Source organism: Panthera pardus, unplaced genomic scaffold (genome assembly GCF_024362965.1).
Source record: "Panthera pardus isolate Hobbes unplaced genomic scaffold, ASM2436296v1 HiC_scaffold_13, whole genome shotgun sequence".
Taxonomy (NCBI): domain Eukaryota; kingdom Metazoa; phylum Chordata; class Mammalia; order Carnivora; family Felidae; genus Panthera; species Panthera pardus.
Window position 1 is genome coordinate 165,263,628 of NW_026526688.1, and position 24,446 is coordinate 165,288,073.

Consider the following 24,446-nt stretch of genomic DNA (forward strand, 5'->3'; position numbering starts at 1 on the left):
TTTTAAAAGATGTTTATTTATTTGTGAGAGAGACAGAGAAAGACACACACAGAATGCTACCAGGGGAGGGGCAGAGACAAAGGGAGACACAGAATCTGAAACAGGCTCCAGGCTCTGAGCTGTCAGCACAGAGCCTGATGAGGGGGCTCGAACCCACGAACTGTGACATCGTGACCTGAGCCAAAGTTGGGTGCTCAACCTACTGAGCCACCCAGGTGCCCCACTAAGATAGAAGTTCTGTCTCTAAGGTGCAAACAATCTCATGGATCGTATAGACCTATTACATCAGTGCTCTGTGATTAGTACTAATATAGATGTGTGTGCAAGAAATGTACTAGCTATCTATTGCTGCACCCCACATTTAGCAGCTTAAAACAACAAACCTTTGTTATCTCATAGATTTTGTGGACCCCGATGTATTTGGTGCCTGTGCCTCAGGGCCTTTTACAAGGTTGCCGTCAAGGTGTTGGGACTATGGTCTTACCTGAAAGCTCTCGAGCTCACTCACGTGGTTGCTAATAGGATTTGGTTCCATACATGCTGCTGGACTGGTGCCACATTGCTGGCTGTTATTTGGAGCTCTCCCTCTATTCTTTGCCAAATAGGCATTTCCATAGGGCAACTTTCAAATGGCTCCCATTAGAGCAAATGAGAAATAGCCAAAAAAGCCAAAAAGCAAAAGCAAAAAAGAAATAGCCAGATAGATGGAAGCAAGAGTCTTTTTGAAACCTAATCTCAGAAGTGACATCGTATCATGTTTGCTTCCATTCTATACCTTTAAAGTGAGTGTCCGGGTACAGACGCACTCAAGGGAAGAGAATTACACATGATGGGAATACCAGAAGGTAGGAATCATTGGCATCCATTTAAAAGCTACTTAACAAAGGGCACAGATAGAAAGACTTTAAGAGTAGGACAAGGGGCACCTGGGTGGCTCAGTCAGTTAAGTGTTCGACTCCGGCTCAGGTCATGATCTCATGGTTCGTGATTTGAGCTCCCCATCGGGCTCTGTGCTGACAGCTCAGAGCCTGGAGCCTGCTTCTGATTCTGTGTGTGTGTGTGTCTCTCTCCCTGCCTCTCCTAACTGGCACTCTGTCTATCTCTCTCGCAAAAATAAATAAACATCAAACAAAATTAAGAAAAATAAAAGTAGGACTAGTGTGATCTGGGTTTTAAGGCATAAGCAGTTATTCAAAGGAAAGATGTAGAGAAGTGGCATTTTAGGTATGGAGAATAAAATACATGCAAAAAGCTATGATAACTAACTTGAATGTAGATTAAAAAAATAAATTAAAAGAACAGAAATGCAAAAAAATACGTGCAAAAAACATGTGAAAGAACCTGATGTGTTTAAGTGTCATGTGAGAAATCTTGCTTCTTTGGTACATTCTAAACACACAAATAAACAAACTTCCCAGAGGTCATGGAACACAAGGTTTCACAGACCAAATCAAAATACTTAAATACTTGACATATTAAGTCAAGGTACGGTAAGGCAGTAAGGCAAAACAAATGGGGCAACCTACACTTAGAATAGGGTACAATTAAGTATAAGAATCTCATCACCTAAATTCTGGGACACACAGCGTTCATATGCCCTCTTATTTCTTTGCCGACTCAGACTTTCCAGTAACGGTGTGATTATCAGGGCTAGAGTTGAGGTTTAAGCAAGGTAGCCCACAGAAGGTACTCTGAGCCACTGAAATGTAGGGAGAGATATAAAAACAATTAGATCTAACCATAGCTGAGTCTTGATAATTAGCTCCTTGAACAGCCATGTATTTTATTTGTATTTCTTGAATAGAACATGTGTGGGGCCAGAACTGGGGCTCTTGGGCGTCACTAATGTGTGGCCAGAATTGGGGTTGTCATATACGGTTGTCAGTTGATGACCAAGACTTTGATCTTTCCCTATTTCTCTCTGTAAGTAAACATTCTTGTTTGTTCCATCATATTTTTCTATTTATTTTTTCTTTGGTTCATCCATACGTGTTATTAATTTATTGTCCATATTAAGCACATCTTATGAATTCTGCCTTTGTTTCACAAGCTCCTTCCTTTCTCAACACTTCCTCTGGGTTTCATATATATTGTTTGTTTTCTTGTTTTCATAGTACAATTGAATACAGTATATGCAGATTGTATCAGGGAACTTGAAAAGTTCTGCTTCAGCCAGAAGCCAAACAAGGGTAAGAGATAAATGTAAAGAGAACTTTGTGTGGAAACATGGAATTTATTTTGCAGGCAATGGGAAATTGCTGAAGGATATAAGCAGAAATAAAATTTTATTGGAAATGTCACATATGTATGTGAATAAATAAAATGAGTGCAATATATGACAATTTCCCAATGAGTGTATCAAATAAGATGATGCATATACTACAAGGGAGGCAAAATGATGTCCCTCTGCTGTCAACTTTAAGGAAGATGCAGTGTGTTTGTTTAGTCTGTGTAGGAAGGGAATGACTAGTTGAGGATAGAACTGTCTAGGCTGAGAGAAGGATATCAATAAATGGATCTGTTCCCTGAGCCTTCTACTGATATAACCAATAGGTCAAAAAAAATAAGATTACCCTCTGTGCTTCATGATCAAGGTTTTCACGGATTTCATAACTTAATTTGGCTCATTTCCAGTAATGACAAGGGTTCATTTCAGCTGTTCATTTGTAATTGAGCTGAAGCACAAATTTAAATCACCTATGTTGGAAATTAAGTAGTGACGAAGACTAGTTGATTTATTTCTTCCCTTTCTCCTAGCAAATGAATCTCAGTGCAAAGTACTATTTTTTTTAATGTTTATTTATGTTTTTGAGACAGAGAGAGAGAGAGAGAGAGAGAGCGAGAGCATGAGCAAGAGAGGGGCAGAGAGAGAGGGAGACACAGAATCTGAAGCAGGCTCCAGGCTCTGGGCTGTCAGCACAGAGCCTGATGCGGGGCTCGAACTCATGAGCTGTGAGATCATGACCTGAGCCAAAGTCGGATGCCCAACCGACTGAGCCATCCAGGCGCCCCACAAAATACTATTTTAACAGAAGTAAAGGAAAACTGTTTTGGGGGTGGGTGGGTGAAATATGGACCTCCAAAGAAATCACACAATTATTAACTATGTATTAGGCATGTTATAATGTTGTACCTCTCATTTAGTCCTCACAACCAGCCTAAAATGTAGATTTTTTCAGACATCAGGAATTCAGGATGAATGAAAAGAGTGAACCTGCTCAGGTCACACAGTTGGGAAATGCTGGTATAGGAATTTGGACTTAGAGTTAGACTTGGAGTCCAGCCCCTAACCCCTATGCAAGCCAACCTTCCTCTGTTGGTGCTGATGAAGGAAACAAAGAGAAAGTGAGGAGGTCTAAGAAGGTAATATTTTGTACCTAGAGAGTATATACTTTGGGGTTCTTTTTGTTTGTGTTTTGTTTGTATGTTTGTTTGTTTTTTGATAGTATATACTTTGGATAAACTAAAAGAGAAAAGTAGAATTAATCAGATGCTTGTAATAAGTTGTGAAATAATCTATCATATACTACATATGGAAATGTACCCATTGGTTTTAAAACCATTTTAGTGAGTTCCTAGTCAATTAAAAAAAAATTGCTGCCTGAATAAAAAATAAAGCTGTTACACTCATGTTATGCATAGTAAACATGAGACTCTCATGGGAATGTGTTCTGGGGAAAAACAAGCTTCTATCTTTCCAAGAACCGGGGACCATATGTCCCTCATGAAAGTCAAGGGTCTGTGATAGTAGTGAGCATAGCATACAGGTCAGCTACAACCCTTACTCTGTACATGTTCCCAAGTTTTATGGTACATCATTTATTTCCATAACCTCAATTTTTAAAAATTAGGCCTGTTATTTCAGAAACTAGAATGAAACCTTCTCTGTAGCTACTCTCACATTGTGTTGGAAACTATATGAGACATTCCCAGAAAAAGGCAGACCTACATGCTGACGGTAGAGACCTTTTTTTCACAGAATGTGGACTTCCAACCTCTGCCGTCCATTCTAAAATGTTACTATGTGACACATCTTACAAAGTACTGTTGTGTTACATTTTTTTGTTAATGTATTTTTGAAACCAATTATCTCTTTTCTTCACAACAGGATTAAAGTTTTATTTTGCCTCTGCTTGCTCTGAGAATACCTTTATTTAATTATGAAACTGTTTTGTACTTTTACAGTCCAATCTTTAGGACATTGAGATTCAAAGAACTGACAAGAACCAAGAGGAAATACCAAGCATGGGTTGCCCTTTAGCTTTGGTTATAGCATCTTGATGAGAGAACACAGCTAGGAAACCACTTTAGCTCTGGTCTTTAGGATTTCTTAGAAAAAACAATCTTAATGCTGCATGAAAAATTAATATACATAACTCAGGATTATATAACACAAACTCTATTAAGAGAAAAATGAAAATAATTTCCTGATTAGAAGAAGGGAAATAAAAATTACAGATATTATTGCCCACATAGTAAGGTGTTGAGGACTAGTATGAATTTTGTGGACTGAATAGTTAGAAATGACTAGTGTGTAGGACACAACACCACTAAACTGAAGTTCATAAAGATATGCATTGGGTGCAGAGTTCAGCTAATAAGAAAAAAATAAATAAGTAAGAAAAAATATTTGGCCACAATAAAAGATAAAGAGTTTGTATAATACGGTGCCATTCAGAAGCTGTGTCTCCTTTTCTAAACTTTTACTCTTTTTTTTCCCCAAACATTTTTTTAATGTTTATTAATTCTTTAGAGACAGAGAGAGACAGAGCACAAGGTGGGGAGGGGCAGAGAGAGAGGGACACACAGAATCTGAAACAGGATCCAGGCTCTGAGCTGTTAGCACAGAGCCAGACAGGGGGCTCAAACTCATGAGCCATGTGATCATGACCTGAGACAAAGTCAGACACTTAACCGAATGAGCCACCCAGGTGCCCCTCTAATCTTTTACTCTGAATTGATTCCTAGGCTTGACCCCTTATTCATAATCACTAAGATCTGCTGCATAACCATCTTCTTCTCTTAGGATCTGCCATCAAGTTCAATGTTCTCCATGAACAGATATGTATTCTATTGCTGCTGTAACAAATTGCCATAAACTTAGTGGCTTAAAACAATACATATTTGTTATCTTGTAGTTCTGGAGGCCAGAAATCTAAAATCCAATCATTGACAGAGCTGCATTCCTTCTGTGGGCTTCAAGGAACAATCTGTTCTCTTGATTTTTCTAGCTTCTAGAGATATCCTATATGTCTTGGCTCATGACCCATCCTGTGTTACTCTGACCTCTGCTTCCTTAGTCATATCTCCTACTCTTAGTCTCCTGCCTCCCTTACTAGAACACTTATGATTACATTGGGCCCATATGAATAACAGGTTATTAGTCCCATTTTAAGACTTTTAATTTAACCACATATGTAAAGTCACTATTGTCATGTAAGGTAACTTATTCATAGGTTGGAGGGATTAGGGCATGGGTAGCTTTGGGAAGGTTATAATTCAGGCTGCCACAGATGTATGACTGTCTAACTCTTCAGCTTCACAGCTGGGACCTCATAAATAATAATTGCCAACAGTCATGGAGCACTTGCTATAATATAACCCTGACACTATTTTAAGTACTCTATAGAGCTTACTTCATTTAGTTTGCAAACAACCTTTAAGTTAGGTGCTATTGTCACCTTATTTCACAAATGAAGAAATTGATGAACTTGCTCAAGACCACATAGTGAGTTGTCAAGCCGAAATTTGAACCCAAGAGTTATGGCCCTAGAGTCCAGGTTTTTAAACACTATGCTAAAATACACTTCATATAAATGTCCTAGATATCATCCCTCCTCCACTCTCGTCTTACTGGATCAACTGCGAATGTGATCAAAAAACAGAAAGAGTTACAGAGAGATTGGTCATATTACCTTCATTGAGTTGTTCAGTCAGTGTCCATAGCCATCTACCTTTAGACTTCATTGTGTGAGAAATTTATACCTCATTCAGTTTTTCTATTTCTTGCAAGCAGAATGCATCCTAACCGATCAACTGACTCCATCACAGTGAAGAACACTAATCTTGGAGTGACCAACTTGAAAATCCATCTTTATACTAAGATCAAATACTGAGGGACACTGAAGCACAATTGTCCAGGATAGTTTCACTGCAAATTCATGGTCACCAACCTCAGTCAGGCTCTGAATTCAACTTTACATTTCTTTCAATTATCTTTGGTGAATTATCTCTCCCATTAAACTCAAGCACTATTCCAAATCTTTTTTTTTATTCTTTTTTTTTAAAGTTTATTTATTTATTTTGAGAGAGACAGAGACAGCGTGGGGGGTGGGGGGAGACAGAGAGAGAGAATCCCAAGCAGGCTGTGCACTGCCATCAGCACAGAGCCTGATGTGGGCCTCAAACCCATGAAACCGTGAAATCATGACCTGAGCCAAAACCAAGAGTCAGACGCTTAACCAACTGAGCCACCCGGGTGCCCCTCGTTTTTATTCTTCTTAAGTTCCCTAGATAATAGCAACCACGTCTGGGACATCGCTTAGCAGATAACCTCAATAAGACGGGTCACTCCTCTTCCCTTCACCTACAGTGCTTACATGTCCATCCTTAGCCTTCTGGTTGAGGAAAAACCTCAACTATTCCTGCATCTCTATCCCTTTCCACCAAAGCCAGAATCTTAATCAGTCAATTACTTATCCTATGTTTTTTTTTTTTTTTTATGTTTTATTAGTCCTTTTCTGAAGTAGTATAGCTCAGGACATTATAGCTCATAAACATATTCCAAGCTTTGCAAAACAGATACACAAACAAAAAGAACTCCACAAATAACAATAATAGCACTCTTCTCTTGGCCATGCCTCCTGCTCTGGCTGCTACCTTCTCTCTTTCCTTCCCTTCTTGGGAATGTTTACATGCTCCTCCTAGCATACAGCTCAATAACTGCACTTAGACCTTTGCACTCAGAGGTCACCACTGACTGTCATACTGCCAGATCCAATGGCCACCCTTCAGTGCTTACCTTATGAGTATCTCTGAAGCACAGGACAGAGTTCACTTTCTGCTTTATAAAGTTCTCAGGTCTCCATTCTACCACTTTCTGGATTTCTTCCCATTTCCTCCCTTTAATGGACACCCTTTGTTTTGTTTATCCCTTTGATGACATCATTTCATTCAGTATCCTCTTTGGGCCACTTCTTTTTCCTCTATACATCTGTTCTCTAGGTAATGGTGGATTCAGTTCTGTACTTGCTCTCGCTTGCTCTGCGTTTGGTTATTCTTCCTGACTGCTAGCTATATGCCACAATGGCCACAATCCCACCTCTAGATGCTTGGTCGAGGACCTGCAGAACTGATAGCTTGGCAGAGGTAATATATGTTAATAGACTTTTTCACCAGCTCCTGTTCATTGTCTCACACTGGCTGTTGAAAGCATCTACATTTTCAGATCCCCTTGTAATCTCCAATTTATCTCCTCACCATAGTGCTTCATGAGACCTCATTAGAGATTTTCATGCTCCAGCATCCCCTTCTGGACCCTAACTTCCACAGGTTCTCCCCCAAATGAGAAAGTTTGTAGTCTTTAATAAATTCCTTTAATAAATCCTTCATGTTTGTACTCTGACACCACCACTTATCTGGATATTTATGTGTGAGAGAAATAAACTTGGCTTTTATTTAAGGCAGTGTATTTTTGAGTTTATTTGATACATTAATTTAATCTGTATCTTTACTAAGTCAGAGAGGATCATTAAGTGTTCTTGTTTGGACATACTGATTTTGGGATGCCTACTGGCACTGAAGCAGAAGTTTTAAATAAGCAGGTGAGTTGTCAAATCTGGGGCTCAGGAAGAGGTCACAGTTAGAGATAGAAATTTGGGAATGACCAGAAATTGGGGGAAGAGATGATATTTCAAGCCATGGAACTGGTTGTAGGATTGAGAACAATGTTTAGGACTGAAGGGAAATCCAATATTCACATATGTGATAGAGGATGAAGAATTGGTAAAGAAAATTGAGAAAAAGCAATCAGTCAGTTAAGAAGGCATGATTAAAGGTTAGAGGCTGTGACATCCTTCGAGCAAGAGACTGTGTTTCAAGAAAAAGTTTGAGTCAACGTTTTGACTCAAGAGGTCTAGTAAGATGAATATTGATAGCTTTCCACTGAAATTAACAAGATGGAGGTTCATTGATGACCTGTAAGTTGGAATGGCAGGGAGGATATTCTACAGAAGTGGAGACAACATCGCCTTTCAGTGACTTTGACTATAACATATGGGTGCTAGCTGGAGTTTGCAGGGGGTCAAAAAGGATAATACAGCATGTTTGTGTGCTGTAGGCCATAGTCCAATAAAAGAAAAGGATTGTAGGAACAAAGTCCTTGAGTAGTCAGACGGAATGGTAGTGCATTAGGTAGAGTCCTTGGTCTTAGATAACTGAAACTGATACAGTTCATCCATTGTAACTAATGGGTGTCAGTCTGAGTGGGGATATTTTCAGAGACCTGGTAGATTTGCTGGTGGATAGATGTAGCTCTCTTCTGATTGTTCTCATTTCTTTAATTTTTAAAATATTTTTAAGCTTATTATTTTTGAGGGTGAGGGAGAGAGCAGGCACACAAGTGGGGGAGGGGCAGAGAGAGCAAGGGAGACACAGAATTGGAAGCAAGCTCCAGGCTCCAAGCTGTCAGCACAGAGCCCAACACAGGCTCCAACCCACAAACCGTGAGATCTGACCTGAGCCGAAGTTGGATGCTTAACCAACTAAGCCACCCAGGTGCCCTTGATTGTTGTAATTTCTTAACGAAATAGAGGCAAGAATGATTGCTGTAAATGGGATGGGCATTGAAGACTTGAGGAGATAAGAAAAGGTGTAAATAGTAGTCTCGGGGATCGGAAAATCAATTGTTTAAGGAAATGTAATAGGATTGGTGGACAGTGCTGAGAACTCCTTAAAGTTTGGATATAAATTCATAATTTAATTAGTTATCATTGTTAGGTTTTTCCTCTTTATCATGTTCTTCCATTCATACAGGCATAGGGCAATTGTATTTAATTAGGGTTGGAGATTTTCTAGGCAAATATTATATGACAAGAATAAGGGAGTTGAGTACATATGTAAATGAATGATCACAGTGATGGAAAATGGATTCTAAGCTCAATAAGGAAAGAATTGAGCTCATCGTTGGGAGGAAGGTCAATGGATTTGAAGGTCAGTGGGACTGATATATTACCGAAGGGTCTTGAAAAACTGAGAGGAATTACAGAGATATAAGGTAACAGATTCTGAGCTAGCAGAAAGAAACTATTGATGCCTTTCAGAAACCCTCTCAGGTAGTGGCAACTAAAAGAGAAAATCTTATTAGCTGTTTGTTGGTATAGATGCCAGTGTCTTCCAAACTATAGTTGTCTGAATACTGTCTTCACAATTTTCATCATATAATAAAAAGAATAATAATGATAATTAATATGTATTGGGTATTTGCTATATGCAGATACTATTCGAAGCATTAAATAATTGTCACAATAACACTATGAGGTAGATATTATTATTATGTCCATTTTACAGATAAAGTAACTGAGGCATAGAGAGATTAAGAGATTAAGTAATTTATCTTAAGTCACTCGATCCCAGAGAAGCTGGCTCTAAGTGTCTGTTCTAACCAGTATACAAATGGTTTCCTAATATTTGTAACTGTGTTGTGATTTTCTCATTATTTTCCTTTAACAGACTCATCATATTAATATATTTCAAAAAATTCATACGACTACCATGAATAAAATTGACTTATTGGAAATAATGAAACGTAAGTGTGAGGTGATCACAATGAAAGTAAAATGATATTTTAAAATTCCAGCTAGTCATTGCTACATACCAGAGGCTCAGAGAGGGGGGCATGCTCTCTGTTACAAAGATTAGCAATTATTGGAAGGGGATGAAAGATTTGTGCCAGTTGGAAAAAATTAAGAAAGATTTTTAAATGAACCAGAAAAGAACTCTTCTATGTTATCTTAGCTCTTCATTGTTCCTTGAGTTATTTTACAACTTGATAAGTTGTAGAAAATGATGATAATGCAAAGGATTCTTATCCTTAGAAACAGAAATTCATTGCGTCAGGTGAATTGAAACTGATCATTGCCTTGTGGATAGACCCATTTTGCATCTATGTGTAATTTCATTTCAGTATTCTTTATTTGTCTATGTGCATAGGGCCCTTTGAACCTTCCTTTGATCTCATTGCAAAATCTTACTGGTTCTCTTATTGATCAATGAGTTAAATCTTTAGTGTGTCATGTTATATTGGTATGGAAATCATAATTTTATCTGAAAAAAATTTATCCTTTAACACACCCTAAAAATCTTTCTTCCTTTTGGAATCAGTGGGATGGGTACGATTTGTAAGGGAATAATTTCCTCACTGTGTGATTCAATACTATTTAATGTTATTATCATTTAATGTTCCTTAGAACTTAGTCTCCAGGTGAAAGTCGGCCAGTGTACCACTACCATCAAGAAGCATCTCACACTTTGACACTATTGAACTAGATTATTGTTTTTCAGGCTTGGCTGCTCTTCACAGTCACCTGTGGAAATTAAAAGGTGTGGCTACAACAACCAATTATACACAGTCGTGATCTTCAAGAGCATATAGTTGAAAACATGAAAGACAAGTACACATCGGTTAAAAGGTATGTATGTGCTAGGATGCATGAGGGGCTTGTAATCTTCTAGAAGGAGACTCAACCCATACATGCAGTACACCCCCAGGTTGATGGGGTGGGTGGGAGAGTGTTCCTGGAGAAGGCTAGAAGGGGACAAAGAGCCGTGAGGCAGGCACTGGTGGAAGAGTGTGTTGTGTAAAAGGTCTAGAGCCACAGAGCTATGTGCTTTTAGAGACCAGTGCAGCATGACCAGAAAACGAATTTTGATGTGGCATTTAGAGACAGGACTGGGAGATGGGTGAAAGGTCCTTCACTGCCAGTGGCTTTCAAACTTTTTCTTCACTCCACTTTTGAACAGGAAATACATTTTACCTTTCAACTCAATACAACACACATAAAAATATTTAAGTAGTTTCACGAAGCATCATTTACCCTTAGTATTTAGAAATTACTTTGCTCTACTCTGTTCTATTCTATTCATTTATAAAAATTTGTCACTAACCACTAAATTGATTTCACCTGTTAATGAGTGGCTGTGGTTTGAACCTCACTGGATTTTATTTATTTACTAACCTAAGAAACTTGGACTTTATCCTGAAATTGACCTGATAATCAAACACTCGATATTTGTTTGTTGACTAACTGACTAAATGATTGAATCCACCCATCTATCCATCCCATCTAAACATCTCAGAGACAGAGGATGGAATAAAGACTTTTCTGTGCTCAGATCACACTTCAGTGTGGTTCCCCAAGTGATTCAGAAGGGAAGATGGAAATGAGAACAATGAAAATGAGCAGTACAGTACCCAGAGCTCTGGCTCCAGGAATACAAGTACAGCTTGTGCTTGCTGACCCCCAGAGGCCATCTTTAATGAGCAGTGAGACAGTTCATCTAAGTCACGAATTGTCACTATAGCTTCTGTTTCCTTAGAAACAGGGCAACTGGTGAAGCTCTTGGCTCTAAAAACCACAGTAAAATATCCAGTAGGCAGATGGTCTGGCAATTGAAATCGTCATGCCTATGTGAGCATTTATCATGAATTGGCATCATATGAGAAAAGAAATTCTTTCAAGTCGGAATTGAGCAAGGATGGGAAGTGTGATCAGCAGGGGTCTGTTGGTAATTGGCATTGAGGGGCAGGCAAAAGGCAGAAACCTGGGGCTTGAGGCTCCACCCAGTCCACCAATTCCCCGTTCACTTCTGTTGTCATTGTTCCTCCTGCCTCTCAACCACTGAGCACAGCACTGTGAAATAAATATTGTTTCTATCCTCACAGGGTCTAGGAACAAATGGAATTTTGAGCACTTTCAAATCCTTCTTCAAGGAAATGAATTTCTTGTATATCCCCTATAAATGGAAAATGCTAACCAGGACTAGCCAGGAGAGAGACTAATGTAAGCATTTTATATTCCCTGGCATATGTTTCAGAGATTTCTATGCATTGTCAGTGCCACTGCTATTGGCAAAATACTTACTAGACAATTACATCTGAACAGAGGCCATATTATAAAACACTAAAGCAATAAAAATAGTAACTTCCAGTTATGAAGTGCTTAGTACGTGTCAGGTACTGTATTAAATACTTAACCTTATGAGATCCTGTATGAGCCTTGTGCTAATATTATTCTCATTTTAGAGATGAAGAAACTGAGGTTTAGAAAATTATTTAATCCGGTTAAGTAATTTGAGTGCAGGTGGAAAGGAGCCACTATACAACTTTACCACTTGTCTCCCAAAGGATAATGAGGTAAGATGAAGAAGCTTTAGAATAGAGTTTTGTAGACTTCTTGCATCATGGACCCCTTCCACAGTCAAGTTAAACTTACAGACATCTTCTCAGAAACTGTACAGATGCAAAAAAAAAAAAAAAAAAAAAAAGGATTACACAGGAAAGCAATTATTTTTGGAATAGAGTTAATGAAATTTAAGAAATATACTATAGTACTTTTGTATACTTTGGGTAAATATCTAGTAGCACAATTTCTGGATTATATGGTAGTTCTATTTTTAACTTTTTGAGGAACCTCCACACTGTTTTCCAGAGTGACTGTACCAGTTTGCATTTCCACCAATAGTGTAAGAGGGTTCCCATTTCTCCATATCCATTTCCAACATCTGTTGTTTCCTGTGTTGCTCATTTTAGCCATTCTGACAGTGAGGTGGTATCTCATTATAGTTTTGATTTGTATTTCTCTAATGTAGGTGATATTGAGCTTTTTTTCTTCTGTCTGTTAGTATGACTTATTTGGAAAAATGTCTATTCATATCTTCTGTCCATTTATTAACTGGATTATTTGTTTTCTGGGTGTTGGTTTTATAAGTTCTTTATATATATTGGATATTAACCTTTTATCCGATATGTCACTTGCAAATATCTTCTCCCCTTCCAAAGGTTGCCTTCTAGCTATAGAAATACTGATCTGAAGGGATACATGCACCTCGATGCTTATAACAGCATTATCAACAATAGCCAAATTATGGAAAGAGCACAAATGTTCATCAACTGATGAATGGATAAAGAAGATGTGGTATATATACAATGAAATATTACTCAGCCACCAGAAAGAATTAAATCTTGCCATTTTCAATGACTTGGATGGAACTAGAGGGTATGATGCTAAGCAAAATAAGTCATTCAGAGAAAGACAAATATCATATGATTTCACTCATATGTGGAATATAAGAAATAAAACAGATAAACATGCTGAGGGGGAGGGGAAAGAGAGGCAAACCAGAAAACAGACTCTTAACTATAGAGAACAAACTGAGGGTTGCTGGAAGGAAGTTTCACGGGGGGGATGGGTTAAATGGGTGATGGGTATTAAGGAGGGCACATGTTGCTATTAGCATTGGGTATTGTATATAAATGATGAATCACTAAATTCTGTGCCAGAAACTAATATTACACTGTGTGTTAACTAACTGGAATTTAAATAAACACTTGAACCTACAAAAAAACCCCCATAATCATATGTATAGAAGCCTAAAAAATATAATATAGTAATATATACATACCTCTTTGGTAATGTCTTAAAGAAGATTGGACAGTGTGTTAAGTAGCTACCATAATTTTGAAGTAGTAATTAGAGTCATTTGTTCTATTTTTCAATGCTATTTTGAAGTACCTGCAATAACTGAAACTAGAAAATTTGGTACATTGATACTTTCTATTGGTTATCGGTCACAAGTACCGATAATTCTACTAAGGTCTATGGCCTACATTTATCATAGAAAGAAAGGTTCATTTTCTAACAGAGGTTAGTAAAAATAAAGATGTAAATCTTTCCCATCCAAGTTCAAGGATCAGTAGAATTCTATCCAAGGGCCCTTTTGGGGATCCACCAATACCAGATTAAGAGCCCTGATTTTAGAACTCTGGTTCTCCACCCATGGCCATTCTGTCCCCCATCCCACTCCATTGGACCTTTGGTACTGTCTAGAAACAATTTTTATTGTCATTACAGGGGTGGCATCCTACTTGCTTCTAGTAAGTGGAGGCTGAAGATGGTGTTAAACATCCTATGATCTGCAGGATAGCTCCACAGAACAAATGATTATTCATCTGAAAATATCAGTAGTGCCAAATTAAGAAACGCTGCTTTACTTCTGTTGATGAAAAAGAGTGAAATCTTGCCATTTGCAACAATGTGGATAGAACTAAAGGACATTATGCTGAGCAAAATAATTTGGTCAGAGAAAGATAAATATCATGATTTCACTCATATGTGGAATTTAAGAAACATAACAGATGAGCATAGGGGAAGGGAAGGAAAAATAAGACGAAACCAGAGGGAGGCAAATCATAAGAGACTCTTAAATACAGAGAATAAACTGAGGGCTCTTGGAGGGGAGTTGGGTGAGGGGATGGGCTAAATGGGTGATGGGTATTAAGGAGGGCACTTGTTGTGATGAGTACTGGGTGTCATATGTAAGAAATGAATCACTGGGTTCTTCTCCTGAAACCAAGACTACACTGTATGTTGACTAACTTGAGTTTAAAAAAAGAAAAAAAAGACTGTTTTAGAGCAAGAAGATTTGGGTTTCGCTTCAAATACGAGCACTCATAAACTGAGTGATATTGGAAATGTTTTTCCTTCTGAATCTTGGTTTCTTGACCTGTAAAATGAAGGTGTTAAGATCTACATTACAGGACATTTGTGAGAATAAAATAAAATAGTGTGAAAGTGTATAAAAAAGAGTAATGCATCAAAGGAATGGTTTTTAAGCTATGTTCTTTTGAGTTTTTGGATTACACAGGGTCATTAGTGGTTATTTCTGGGGACTGATGAGGAGGACACAAGGTCAGAATTTTAGACATCTAACCCACACTTTAACCAGAGAATCTCTGTTTTTTATTTGTCTTATATATTGAGCTTCTGTGAAAGATATTATTGAAACAGATAAGCTCTTTGCTGTTCAATATAACGCTAGACATAATTATTATTTTAAGTATATCATGATAATCAAATATTAAAAAAGGATTCTGATCCTTTAATTTCTTAGCATTTAATCACCTGGATGCCCATATTGCAGGAGTTATGTTAACCGGCATTACTTTTGGTCAAAATTTGAACACAGCAGCTTGAAAAGAAAAATACACACTCAATTTGCTTCTACGTGTCATGTTTTGGCAATTATTTTCTCTATACGAGCATTGAAAACACATCAAATAAAAGTAGCAAGACATTCATATTTCAAAACCACCTTTCCTCCTCCTGCTGACACAGAACAGAACTTTCTCTTTCTCGGTTTCATGCATATGGTAATCAGTTTGCTTTCCTTTGAACTAGATAATTGTAAGAATCACAGAATACCCCAAGCCTGTCTATGTATATTTATGTTCACTAACACAGTTACACAAGGGATCAGCAGAAATATTACTGGTTCTGTTGGTTTAAATTAAATTCCTTAATCAATCCCCTGAGAAGTGTTATCCAGGAGGTAACCGCTGAATGTGCATGAATCTTTTATGTGCCTCATTCTACAACAGTTTCTGGGAGGCCTGCAAATGTGAATTTTGCACAACAAAAATGAGTTGCTAACATCAGACAAGGCACCTAGTGGTTTCCTGATCTTGGAAACCTAATAACACAGGCTTGGCACAGCAGAAGACAGATATGATAAAGTTTTCTTGACTTATACTGCTCTCCATCCATCTCCCTTAAGAGTAGCAGAAACTAACATCTACTGAGTGCTTTCTTATGCCAAGACTTTATCATTATTTATTTTCCCAAAAGAACCTTGTAAAGTCAAAACTGTCATCATCATCTACTTTACCAACTAAGGAAGTCATGGCTCAGAGAGGTTGAGTAGTTTGCCTAAAGTTACTAAGCTTGTAAGTGGCTGAGGGAGGATAGGAACCTAGGTCTTTTTGATTCCACAGTCTATGGTCTTAGCCATTGCTAGAGTCTGTCTTTCCTAATCTAATCCTTTATTTCTTCCCTGCCCCAACAATAAGGTGATTATTTAAGCATTGCGTTTACAGTTGGACTGGGGGTGGGATAGGTTACAAAGAGCTAGACCACTCTGAAGTGCTCTTTTACCAAGGCAAAGATGCAGCAATGTTGGCTATAGATGTAGAGAGGAAATAAATGTAAGTTGGGGCCTATAAAGTTTTCTTTCTTCTGTGTTTCATTGAATTGTACCCTGAAGTCCTCCCTCACTCCTTTGCCAAGGTATCTGGATGTGTACCACTCAGAGGCTTAAAAGGAAGTTGTCAAAATAGATTCAGTAGAACGGCTGTCAACATTTCAGCTCTTGGACTTTTCAAAGGCTTTGTTTCAAGTATGACATGAAAATGATTTGAAAACAGACTTAACCCAACTGCTGACCAATTTCCCTAAACTGAAAAAGGGATCTCCTTCCGCTGAATGGGCACAGTCATTTGGACAGAAGCTAAGTCTGAAAGGAAGGATCTCCAAGTACTGTTGGCCAACAGCACTGGGGAGGAGATACCATAGATCTTGTCAATAGGCATAAACAAAGCCCATGCTTTCAGTTTTCCTTCTCATGGCCTATTGGTGAAAATTTCACTTGCCTATGTGCCTAAGACATTGCTCAGCTCTCCATTTGGCTTGCTTGTATGGGCAGCAAAATTCTCTTCATGCTGGAATTGAGCATTGGGGTCATGTGACACTTATAGGGGTGGGGAATGTGTGTGGAAAAAGGAATGCTTAACCAGACAACACATGGTAATTGGAATCAGCCTGCTATATCTAACAGTTCATATATAGCCATTGAAAATAATCCCTTCCATGTGTAGATAATTTTATATTCTCTATAAGTGTTCAATAAATGTTCTCTAATAATTATAAGGTACCAGAGGGAAGGGAATAATAATGAGCTCCAAGTCTGTGGATGATTCTTATATTGACTGAGTGCTAATTGTAAAAGCAACCAACATTAATTGAATTCTTAACTATGTACCTGGCACTATGTTGAACATTTTGTATACATTATTGTTTACAATCTGCATAAAATCCCTATGAGATTACATGGTTTTTAATTTTCATTAAGATAACCTGAGGTTTAGTGAGACTAAGTAATTTTGAAGAAGGTAAAAAAAAAGAAAGGAGGGGAATTTGGATTTGAGTCATGTAGCTTTAGTTAAGCAAGGGAAAAAAGTTATGAAGAAGAGGGCTGTAGAGTAGAGGAGAGTGGAGAAAGCATCCCTTCATTTTTCCTAAAGGAAAAATATGTGTAGGTATGTATGTAAATGTGTATATGTATGTGTAGGGAGAGTCTATCTTCAGTGTATGTGTGCACATATATATACATATATGTGTATATGTATATCTATATATGTATCTATATCTGTATTTATCTATGAGAGAGAGAAAATCTACCTTCAGTGTGTGTGTGTGTGTGTGTGTGTGTGTGTGTGTGTGTGTGGTCTACCTTCAAAGATATTTAATCTTTTATGGGAGGTAACATGATCAATCTCATAATAATATAATAATAACTGACAGATATTCTGAGGCTGGGTGGGATGTCCTGATCTGTGTTCTTTTACATAATGATTGTTTTAATTATCTGACTCTCTCTAAACTGTAAATTTCCATGAGTACAGGGACTATAATTTGTTTATTCTTTTATCACAGAACCCAGTTCAGCCACTGACTAGCCCAGGGTCACCCAACCAGCCACTGGAATTCAAACTCAGGCAGTCTGGCACTAGAGCCAAACTCATACCACGGCTTTGCCTTGTCTCTCGCAGAACAATCCTCTCCCAAATATCCTGCATTGTGATTTTAGGGCAGAGCTGCTTCCTCCTGTGTGGGTGTAAATCAAATTCTCCTTATATTCTGCACGCAGTTTGGTAGGAAGTAAACTACCCAGAGAAATGTTGTCTGACTCTAAGCTTAAGAACAAAGCTGAATATCCATAGCCCCTTGCATCATCTTGCCAATTTCTTATTTAGCATGTGCATTGGAACATGAATAAATATAGCAGATTAGGGTGCCCCAGATGACGAGGAGCTGCCTGGGAGGATTTTATTCTGCAAAGCTTCTGCGTAACATGTTAGATGGAAATGTTCAAGAATACTGCACATAAATAATAGATGCATATAAAAAAAGGGGAGATTCTTAAGGCTTTTTAAAGACAATGTGCCATAAGATTTTTTTTTAAATTTTTATTTTTATGAGGATGTTGCAGGTAGGTCATATAAATTATGGATACTCTGGATAATTAACTATTGAATAAGCTACAGTTCACTGCAGTGATGATTCACACCATCTAGTTTGTGGATAATCAATTGCGATGCTCTCGTCCAGTTTTTTTGGCACTGTTTTTTGCCTAAAAGCAGTCCCATAAAATTAGACTGAGACAAAGTCAGAAAGTAGGAATAAAATGTGTACAGAGGTATCATCTAGCCCTGTTTATAATAACAAAACCTGGAAACAAGCTAATCGTCCAATAACAGATTAAGAGTTAAATAGATTTTGGTGTCTCTGGATAAAGGAATATTATTATAGTAGAATAGTTTACAATGAGAAGTTAATATTATTAGATGCTTAAAATATGGTAGACAATGGAATATCTAGAGTAGTTGACATCTGGAATGAATCATTTTAAATACCCTTTCCTCCTGTATAGGACAAAATTATTTTCAGTAATAATCATGAAATGTAACAAACAGTAAGGTACACCTGGGTGGCTCAGTGGATTAAGTGACCAACTTTGGCTCAGGTCATGATCTCACGGTTCGTGGGTTCAAGCCCCGTGATGGGCTCTGCTGACAGCTTGGATCTTGGAGCCTGCTTCAGATTCTGTATTTCCCTCTCTCTCTGCCCCTCCCCTGATCACGCTCTGTCTGTCTCTCTCTCTCTCTCAAAAATAAACATTAAAAAAATAAAAAAAAAAGAAATGTAACAAACAGTAACAATAGTCAGAAAAAAAACCATGGATAGTAAAATTCTAGTCTTGAACTTTTTTATATGATTTTATGCCAAAAAAGAAAATAGACTAAAGTATATTTTAAAAATAAATATTTATGGTATAAAAAAGGAAAAATGAGTAAATTAATATTTTAAAGTACTTTTTTTTTTGTAAAGAAGGAAGAGCACAGGGAGAAATACTTTCAAAAGACTGAATTCCCCATTTCCAAAAATGATTTGTGCATAGAATGATTGAATTGAAGTAACTGAAGTTCTGTTCATTTATCTTTACAACCACTATGCTACCATTGTTTATGTCAAATTTACTGGCTAAGTCCAGAAATGTACAGGACATAGGAGCTGAATAAATGAACTGGGCCCAAAGTGAGCTTGAATAATTCTGAACCCTATGGAACTTGCTTTTGAGAAGAGAGGAACATTAATCCTCTTTGTCATGGGCCACACAGGGAGTCCTTTGAATTAACTCCCACATAGATTACAAGGTTGATTATAGTGTAAGTAATTAAGATGTGCTAATTTGAAGCTTAAATATATATTATTTTAGTAAAACCCATCAGTGTCTTCACTGATTGTTTAGAAATTAGAACAACAAAAAATATTTTGGGGAAGGAGTATTTTATTCCCAATGTTTAGACTTGCTGAAACATTGTGATAATACAAAGCACCCTGAATTTCCATTGTTTTTATTTATTAGTTATTGTTTTTACTTTCTCTAAAATGCTGTCTCTCCTCCCACCACCATCGCTTGCACCTCGGTTCAACCATTTCTACTCTCCCACTTTTGAAATAGATGATGACTCTCAGGGGGAAAGTAAATATAGAATTGTGTATAAGATATACCAATAAGGAGACTTTGAGACTGCCTTCTACTCAAGGAACGCTAAAATGGCCCAGTTAAGTTTCTGGGGTTCTGCCATTCGTGATACATGAAACTAAACTTGCAACCTGGGCGAGGATTAATAGAAAAATAGATGTTCCATGCTGGATGAAGGCCAACAGACCAATCAGAACCTCTCTCTGGGAAAATATGAACGCCAAAGCACAAATGAGGTAGGTTAATTATCTTGAATACTTGTTAAGCTATTGTTTTGGATCCTCATGAAGTTGGTCTTAGAGGCACTGCCACCCCAGTGATTATCTACTATGTATCTTCTTGTTTCTGTCTTTTTTTGCAATAAACCCTCCATTATCCAAGCTTATCTCTGTGGGTGGGTCAAGCTTAAGGAATGATTCAGTTTAAAAAATGAACTAATGAAACAGAGATATGATATAAACACTAGAAGAGGATATATAAAAATTTCAACAATGGTCAGGCTTTCTGGTTTGTGAGATAATGGATCCTTTTTTTTTTTTTTCTTATTTTCTGTGAGTCCTATATTATCTACCATGAGCACGTGTTGCTGGCATTTCAGGGGCAAAATTTCATAAGAGATAACTATATTTTCTATTTTCGACTTGATTGGCTTTAAAAGGAGAGAAGAAACAACCTTTAAATCTGTAATTCCTTGCATAGAAGTAAGTTCTCTTTTCTCCAGAAAAACTAATGAGTGCACAAAGTGAACGGGCTAAAACATGCTGAGATTAAACACAGTTTATACTGGGCTAGTCATCTGAATTTTTATTCCTACACTGTAGAATAAACAGACCATTTGAAGTTTTTCCAGGGTAGTAAGAGACCAACATAATGGTCAGGTAGTTACCTTGGACTGGAGAGGTGAAGTGGGTTAGTGCTTTTAACAATCTCTTGCCTATACGGAAAGGTTATTTTTGAAGACAAGAGTACTGAATGTTCCAAGTTCCCACAGTTGTCATGGAAACCTTTTAGCTAGCTGAATAGGTTAGCAGGATTTTATGTTCTCCATTTTGACAAATACAAGAAGACATGATCCCAGCTTTGCATTACTAATCAGAAAACTTCTGTTTTCAAGTCTTCCAGCACTTGATTAGTCAAATTTTCTTATTTATTTTTTTTCTTCTCCACAACATAAAGCAACAGGCAAGGTCTCTTTCAAAAATTATTCCCACTTCAGAAGCAGAGCCAAAATCGTGACTGGGCTGACCTTGCTGTGCTTGGGAGTAATACTGCTTGCAGCTTCGAAAGGCCCCTGCAGGTTAATTTAGGCCCCTGCGGAAACTCTTCTGATTTGTACCTACTTTCAATGGTTTCCTGGAGGCAAACTCACTTGCTAATGGGCAGGAATTATTCCTCATTTTAGGAGCAACAGTCTGCCCACACCATCTTATAAAGCACAGGTAAGCTTTAGGAAAAAGGCTCCCTAAGGCTAAAACCAAAACAGTTCATGTCACATGGGTAAATTCAGATTCAGAAAATCTGACATTTTCCTTTTATTTGTCTGTAACAACACTCCACATTGCTTTGGAAGATAGATGTGGTCTAAGAATCCAAACGCAAATTGGAAAACGAACAACTGCATTGCAGGCAACAGACTGACTGATTTGGGTGAACTAGTTGAAGCTGGAATTTTGGGGGCTTCTTTAAGAATCACTAGATGCAGAAAGCCTTGTGTATACTTGGGGGAAGGCGTTGACAAGGGCTCCTTAGAGCATCTGGCTTCTTAAGCAGTGTATCAGTAATAATTAAGAATGTAAGATTTTGTAGGTATGTGAATTTGGGGAGTTCATCTTGTGTCTCGGTTTCTTCATCAGTATGATGGCAATATTAATAACACCCATCCCATAGGGTTGTAGGGAGGATTAGAGAGTTATCACGTATACACTGCGTATCAGCTCTGACACATAATACATGATAAAAGGGAATATTTGGAGGATAAAGGCATGGGGGGAAACAGGAGTGTTGGGAAATAAGGAAGAATAAAATGATACAAGGCAAAGAAAGAGGGAGAAAGGACCCTGAAAGAATGACGTGCATCTGGCTGTATTGGGTTAATGGCATTACCAGTTTCTCAACTGTCAAATGTTGCCGCAATTCCCACCCCAGCCCTAGACCTCACGGGGCCCCATCTCACTGGATGCAACTACCTGAGATGATTTTACAGAATTCACTGCGTTAATATATTGGTTTCATCATCTGATTATGTCCCGATGAAATTCTGCTTTCTGTTGTTAAATGTCTCAGTGTGTCTACACTGATGTAGTGATGTTTGCCTGAGAAACCTCAAGTTAATAAAGAAGTGCATAATGAAAACCACTGTTTCAATGGGGAAGGAGGGGGTTTGGGATTAGGAGGTTCCAGCGCCGCCAAGGCAGAGTTATGTCTCTTCTGGGAATTTAAACAGAGAAGAAAATGCATTTGAAATTCGTTTTGCAAGCTAAAAATAATAAATTGACATTCAAATGTATAACAAAGAAACCGGCCTAAATTTCATTGAGTAAATCTTGAACAGTATGTAAGATCAAGCCAAAATCAATGATTTTGGAGACCATCAAAACGAACTGTGGCACAGATCACAACTCCAATATTAAACTAAAAAGTGATGCCAAACGAGAAGCTAGGCACGAAGATAAAGCGTCTTGAGTTCATATTCTGTATAAAACATGAATTTCCCCATGATACATACTCACAGACTGATTTTCCACACATACTATGTAATTTTTTAGTAGTTTGATAATTTTTATGACTTTGGTATAATAATTACTGATAATATGTACAATGAAAATTGCATCCTATATTTAGTTAATCATGTTATGCCAATGTATATTATGAAAATATGCCCAGTCAAAAATGCCTATTTCTACCAGTTGATAATAATATTGATAATGAGTTTTTAAAAAATATTGTAGTACTTATTCTCTGCATTTATCCTCATGTTTTTCATGTAGCTCTTCCCAATCAAAATATGCATTCCAAAAGTATTTTTATTCCCTGCTGGGCACAGAATGTCAGATATTTAATAAAGAGGGGACAAATCAAGGTGCTAATTAATGATCACATAATGGGCATCATAATTTGGAGAGCTTAGTGAATAATAAAATAAAATGATACTTTCACTTCCTAGAAATGAATTCATTCTTACTTAATAAAATTAATTTATGTCAATGTAATACATGAAAATGAGAAAAAAAATCTAAAAGATTTTAAGGAGATAAAGCAGCACCTGCCCACTCATTTCTGCCCTTCAATTCAGCTCTCTAGAGAAAATAACTTTGAACCATTTTACCTTTCTTCTGGTACTAATTTTCATATTTCTGAACATTTTGTTTGACCACTGCGCTTGCAACATCCAATTCTCTGACAGCAACTTAGTGTCTCACAAATCCATTAAAGTTTGAGTTAGTACAGACCCCACAGGTTGAGGGGCTCAGTCACCCATGATTTCCTCCATTTCAGATGCCAGTTGCAAATCCTAGATGTCCCCACTCCACCTACACTTCTTCCTGGTTCACTACAAATTTGGAAGTCCTCACAAGCCCCTTTTAGGTTCAAAAGTTTGGTGGGCTACACAACTCACAGAACTTACTCAGAGCACTATACTTAAGTTACAGTTTTATTATGAAGGATACAGCTCAGGAACAGCCAAGTGGGAGAGATGTATAGGGCAAGTTCTTGAGGGATGGAAGTGTGGGAAGGACCCGGAGCTTCGATGCCCTCTTCCAGTGGAATCTGGGCATGCCATCTCTCAGCACATTGATGTCACCAACCTGGAAACCCCGAGCCTAGTTGTCCAGAGTTTTTATTCAAGGTTTCCATAGACATGATTGATTACTACCATTGGCTATATGATTGAACTCAATCTCTGGAGGTTGGCAGATGGGGCTGAAAGTTCCACTGCTCTAGTCACCTGTTTTTTTCTGCTGACCAACTCCCATCCTGAAGTTATTTAGGGTCCCATCTCATTAGTATAAAATAACACGTGTTGGAAACAAACATGTCTTTATGCATAACAAGACATACTCCTATCACTGAGAAAATTTGAAGGGGTTGAAGGTTCATGCCAGGAACCAAGAGCAAACACCAATTATGTTTATTTTTTACTAAACCAAAACCACTATTTTCTACTGCCTTCCTCTTACCATAGTTGAATATTCAGCTTTCTTATACCCACCTCCTTTATTTTACCACAAAACTTATATGTATAGATAAAATTTATATCTATCAATGCAATAATTGTTACATTAATCATATAATTATGCTATTATCATATATGTTATTTATGTAATTATATTATATATATATACCTGTTTCAATTTGGGGTTAGTGTTTGTATTATTACATTTATATAAATACTGCTCACCGTGAGCCAAGTAGTGCACCATATTTGTTATTTCTTTTCTTGTACAAGTTGTGTTCTTTGATTTTATTAATTTCCTCATTTAAAAAATTTATCCTGTTTTGGGACATCTGGGTGGGTCAGTTGGTTAAGTGTCGAACTTCAGCTCAGGTCTTGATCTCATGTTTTGTGA

General features: G+C 37.6%; 1 protein-coding gene and 1 long non-coding RNA gene across 2 annotated transcripts in view; one reads left to right on the forward strand and one right to left on the reverse strand.

Moving 5' to 3' along the window:
* The window catches only part of GABRB1 (gamma-aminobutyric acid type A receptor subunit beta1), a 379,026-nt gene that overhangs the window by 126,275 nt on the left and 228,305 nt on the right, over positions 1-24,446 (reverse strand). The gene's annotated exons all lie outside the window — the stretch shown is intronic.
* Positions 3,262-24,446, forward strand: part of LOC109245494 (uncharacterized) — a 41,467-nt gene continuing 20,282 nt past the window's right edge. Inside the window, exon 1 of the long non-coding RNA XR_002070915.2 lies at positions 3,262-3,363. This is a non-coding gene — a long non-coding RNA (uncharacterized LOC109245494). The remainder of the gene's footprint in view (positions 3,364-24,446) is intronic.